This window comes from Peromyscus eremicus, chromosome 15, assembly GCF_949786415.1.
Source record: "Peromyscus eremicus chromosome 15, PerEre_H2_v1, whole genome shotgun sequence".
In the NCBI taxonomy this organism is placed as follows: domain Eukaryota; kingdom Metazoa; phylum Chordata; class Mammalia; order Rodentia; family Cricetidae; genus Peromyscus; species Peromyscus eremicus.
In genome coordinates this window covers 53,250,402-53,256,451 of record NC_081431.1, presented here as the reverse complement: position 1 = coordinate 53,256,451, position 6,050 = coordinate 53,250,402, and positions in this window count along the sequence as shown.

Genomic DNA, 6,050 nt, shown 5'->3' with positions numbered 1-6,050 from the left:
TGCACTATGTCTATACGCACCCCATTTTCTGCACATGCGTACTTGTTTTAAAGAACTAAGGTTGTTTTAATAACTTAGAGGAGAATGGTGTGGTTATCAACATGCAGTTGCAGGTATCTGTGTTATATTCTTAATTTACTTACTTCACCCAAATGCCCAGAAGTGGAAAAACTTAAGAAAAGTTCAAAACTCATTTTCACAAAGGCAGTATAGAATCAGTATAACTCTCTCTAGCACCTGTCATTTCTAGTTTGAGTTCATTGGCTTTGTGTCATCTAATTTGTTCTCTCAAGGAGCATTATCATGGGAGTCCTGATTTTAGAGGAGACATAGCATAAGTTCCCCCACATTGCTTCTTCATTGGTGTTTGTTGTTTCTTGTTTCTCTGTTGCCGTCCTGCCTCAGGTGAGATGGAATCCCAATGTATTTTCAAGTTTCACCTCCATGGTAGAAAAATATGTCTTTTAAAAAAATATATGAATTGGCATTTTATGTTTTTTGTTTTGAGAACTGCATATTCAATTCATCACACAATTTTTTAGTGAATTTTTTTTCTCTTGGTATTTAGTTTTTATAAACCTCTATATGTTCTATACATTTATGCTCTGTCATCCAAATTAGAAAATCCTTTCTCCTGTACTGTAGGCTGCCTGTTCTCTCTGCTGATTGTTTCCCCATTTATGGTAAAGAAACCATTTAATTTAATACAATCTTAATTATTGATCTTCATCATTATTTACTCAGCTATTTGGGTCCTACCAGAAAGCCATGGCCTATATGTATTTTTTTGGAGAATTCCTCTACATTTTCTTTCAGCAGTTCTAAAGTTTCATACCTTACATTAAGGCTATTTGAAGGTTTTTTTCCCATAGGATAAGAGGTAGTTTGGGAATTCTGTATGGGTATCATGTTGTCCAAGCATCATTTATTGAAGATTTAATTTTTCTTACAAAAGATGTTTTATTTCTTTATGAATAATCAGGTAGTAGCTTCATGGGTTCATTTCTATCCTATTCATTCTGTTAGAGTTGATATTTGTTTTTTGTGTCAGATGAATGCTCAGTTGAAATGTCATTTGTAATTGGATTTCCTATACCTTCAGAATTGATCTATTTGCTCAGGATTGTTTTGTATATTTGTGTTTCCATAGGAACATTAAAAAATTTTTTTTGTCTAGTTCTTGGAAGAATGTAAAGGATTAAGGGCTGTGTTTAATTTTCAGGTGTGTGTGTGTGTGTGTGTGTGTGTGTGTGTGTGTGTGTGTGTGTGAAGTGAGCTCTAAGAAACAACGTCAACAGCCTCTCCACTTCCAGAATTAGTCTCTTGTGATGTTACACCCAGCTTTTGACACAGACACTGGAGAACCAACTTCAAGTCCTCATGTTTCCATGGCAGACACTTCACTGACTCGGCCATTCAGCCCAGGACCTATTCTTAGGTAATTTTGATGGCTGTTGAGAATAAAATTGTTTTCCTGGTGTATTTCTCAGAACAGTCATTATTCCCGTGTACAAAAATACTGATATTTGTGTGTTGATTCTATATCCTGATACTGCATCACAATTGTTTATCAAATATTAAAATCTTCTGAAGGAGTCACCAGGGGCCTTCCAAGTATCATAATACATGCAATTAGGGTAATTTGCTATATGTATCTCTTTCATTTTTCTTAAATCTTGTTTTGGCAAACATTACAAGTACTATATTGTTTAATGGTGGTGACTGTGGGCATCCTTGTCTTAGAATATCAGAAAAAAATAATTCATTTTCTCTTGTTCAGTTTAATGCCAGCTGTTTGTCTTGTATGACCATTTTTTTTTGCTGAGGTCTGAGCCTCCTGCTCCTGTTTCTTTAAGTTTTGTTAGCATGCTGAATTTTGTCAAGTGATTTTTTTCTATATCCATTGACATGACCACATGGTTTTCTGTTCTTGATTCTATTATCAACTGCAATGTATTAATATATTTGCATATATTGGGACAACATTACATCCTTGTAATGAAAACATTTTGCAGAATTCACCTATTCTTTTTTTGTTATGTGAATTTTGTGTTTTGTACTATGTGACATTGTGGATTTTTTTCCCCTGGGAATTCTTATTTGTTGTTATGTATGTCTTCTGCACCTGGATATGGATTTCTTTCCTTTGAATATTTTGTGTCTTTCATCTGAATTTCTTCTCCTGTGTCTCTGTTTCATGGATTATTTATTTTCACAAAATCCCAGAGTTTCTGAATGCTCAGTTTCAAGGGTTTTACTTAGACGTGTCTTTTTATTTCTCATAGTAGTCCAATTCCTCCATTTTGTATTCAAGCCCTGATAATGTCTCCTCCACTGGATCCATTCAGCTTTCTGTCAGACAAACTGCCATTTTCATTTCAAGTTTCATTTTGAGTTTTTTTTCTTCAAGATTTCTATCTCTTTATTGAGTTTTATTTCCAGATCCTGAATTGTATTACTTATTTCATCCATCGGTTGGTTTGTGTTTTCTTGGTCTTCATTCCAATGTTTAGTCATATCCTCTTTGAATTCCTCTAAGATCTTTAGAAATGTTACTTCTTAAAAGATGTATTTTATTTCTCCCACACCTCTCCCTAGCCCCCCCCCTCTCTCTCTCTCTCTCTGTGTGTGTGTGTTTGATTTATGTGCAAATGTGTTCCTGAGAAAGGCATGAGATCACCTGAAGCAGAAGGGACAGGTGTTTTTGAGCCGTCTTAGGTGAGTGCTCTGAAAAAGTTCTGTTCCTCTGAAAGAGCAGTAATGCTACTGATCCATCTCTCCAGCCCCTAAAATTGCTAATTTGAGTTCATTGTTTTTGTGTCATCAAATTTGTTTTTTCAATGAACATTATCATGGGAGTACTAATTTTAGGAGATACACATCATCTTGGTTTTACCTGATGTTTTTTTACTTTTGCAATGGGACTGGAGCAAGAAGGTTTTCACTAGGACCCTGTCTGGCTTGAACCTGTGCAGACCCTGTGTATCATGCTAAAGTCTCTGTACATTCCTATGTGTCAGAAGGACACTGTTCTTTTGGTATCATCAGTCCCCCCCCACCCCCCCCGACTCTTCCCGCCTCCTCTTCTGCAAAGAACAGTGAGAGGAGTGGTTTGATGAAGACATCCCACTGAGGACTTCATGTTTCCAAATTTCTCAGACTCTGCATTTTTTTTTCTAGTTGTAGACCTCTGTTTTACTTCCCATCTACTGTAAGAGGAAGCTTCTTTGATTATGGCTGAGCAAAGAACGGAACTATAGGTATAGCAAAATGTCCTAAAGTGTCATTTCAGTGCTGAGAAAGGGAAGTGGACATGGGCTCCCACTTCTAACCATGAAACTATCCATAATTGACACCTGCTTGCAAAAAAAATTAGTTTCCCCAATGATGTCTCCTTGAGTATATTAACTGAAGAGATCCACAGACCACAGGGTGCTCCCCTCTGGACCCAGGATTAGGCACAGCCCACACTCAAACACCAATTTCCAACACAAAGTGATCCAAGGTGGTTAAATCTGAATCCGGAAGGAACAGCAGCAAATAGCTTTGCAGGTCTTAATTTTGAGAGGGAAAAATGGGCAGTCAGTGTTAGAATGAGCTAGGATGGGTTGGTAAGTTCTGATTGGACATGTTAATTGAGGTAGCCAAATGGAAATTTTTGATTGCTGGTTGATGTTTTGATAATTGGATCTTCGTGATCAGCTTCAGGGATGAGTCAGGCATAAGAACGTGGCCAAATAGATCATGGTGGCTGGCATTAGGAATGTTACCTAGTGGTTTAGCAAAGGAGAGGGAGAGGTCAAGACCTGTTGGTGCCTTCTTTGCCACACTTGGGCCTGCTAGAGCTTATCATTAGCCACACTGATAGGTAGGCCCCATGCTCAGAATTAGATGGCCAACAGAAAACAAATTCAACGATATTTCTGTAGACTTTAACCTCAGATTGCTTTTTTAGAGGCATTTCTTTTGTCTTACTGGTGTTTCGCCTTTACAGTGTGGTTTTTAAAATTGTGTCTTTATGGTTTCTGTTTGTGTATGTGCATGGGTTTCTTACGTTTTTCTTTTCTCTTTCTTTGGCTTGTTTTGTTTGTTTGTTTGTTTTTGTTTGTTTGCTTGTCTTTTTTTTCTTTTGGCCTGTTTGTTTGCTTTGTAAAAAGAAAGAGAAAGAAAGAGTGTGGATTGGGTGGATGAGGGTGGTTTGAGTCTCTGGAAGAAGTTGGGGTAGAGAAAACTGATCGGAATATATTGAATACAATTTTTTTCCCATTAAAAACAAAGAAAAAGGTTGCCACTATATTTCCTTAGAAGTACTGGTAAGAAGGGATGAGGTGTGGGTGACCAGTAGGGCACACAGGCATGCAGACAGCACAGGACTTTCAATGACACTGTTAGTTTCCCAGTTGATAGGAGGCGGGGGAGCAGAGTGTTCCTTTGTAGCGTACAGTCAAATGCAAGTCCTTATGCAGTCAGGGCTTGGAGTCCCAGGGTTGTGAAATGCTACCTGTGGGATATGCACACGGCTCCAAAGGCTCCGCATGCTGATCTTCAGATGGCAGGGAGTAGCATTGTGAGGAGGTGAGAGTAAAAACTCAATTAGATTTTAAAATTGGGTTTCCTTGTGTAGCATATAATTTATCCTGGAGAATGTTTTACATGCCTTTGATGTGTGCACCACTCTTGTAGGTAGCACTCTATGCATGTATCTCACAGATCCAATTACTTGTATTCATTAGTAATTTGAAGTGTGTCAGTTTGATTTTACATGTTTGTGAACTAATGTAATTCTGAAGATCAAGACAATATATCTAACATATCATTCAAGTCTAGTGTTGCTGTATATTGTGCTTCTGTCTGTCTGATTAATCCACATTTAAAAGAGGGTCGTAGAAGACCCCAATTGTTGATGCAAATAAATGTATTTCTTCTTCAGGTCTATAAATATGTTTCTTATATGAAGTAAGTTGCACACATACCTAATATATATATATTATAATAAAATTGTAATGATTTTATCATTACACAATGACCATAATTTTTCTTTTTTTTATTTTTGTTTTAAGTTCTGTTTTGTCTGATGTGACTAACCATCATGCTGTTTTTTTTGGTTTCCATCTCCATGGAATGGCTTTACCATTCCTTTGTTATGGTCTTAAAATGGCTTCTCCCTAACGATTACGTGCTGCTTCCATATCACCTTCATAAAGATACCAAAAATGGGGTTTTCCTGGTGATTGTGTCAGGAAGATTTTCCTCACTAACGTGGTCAGTTTCATTAAAAAGGAAACTACAGAGCATTTCCTTGCCAAATGCCGCCAGGCAGTGGTACCTGTGAAAGACAAAGCAAGCCCTGGTCAGGTACTAAATTTTGTGCCATCATCTTAGAAATGTTGTTCTGTAGAACTTCATGACATGAGTGCCTTCTAAGTCAGCGCATCCAATTTATGGCAATTTGTTACAGTGATGCTGATAGACAACTATCTTCACTGGTAACAAAGTTAAACACAATTACTTTTAAAATTATTTTTACTAGTGATAGTGAAACATTTCCTTGACCTTTGAATAACTGGTCTTACATAATACAAGGTTTCAAGATATCTGTTCTGTTCTTTTATCTTTTAGATTTCAACATTTTGAAAAGGTAAACTTTTTTTTTTTTTTGCCAGAAGTAATTAAGGGAAGGCTGTTTAAGATGAGTGAAAAAGATCACATTGGAATTATTTATATTCATTAGCAATGTTAAGTATGAGAGTTTGATTGTTAGGTGTTTGTGAAATAACACTAATTTGGAGACTGAGACAACATGACTTCAGTTTATTGTGAATCCAGAGAGTTAGATCCAAAGGTACTGAGGAAGATTGGAGAGATTTTGAAAAGTGGTGTGTGGAAACAGACACTGAAAGTAATTGCATCTATTTTATTACCATTAGTTACTGTGCTAGTGCACAGCCCATTCTACTTTAAATGCACTGCTTTGCATTTGTGGCAGTGGTCTCTCAGGCTCCAAATTAATCACCATACATCAACACAAGTTTATACTTATGAGAAGAAAT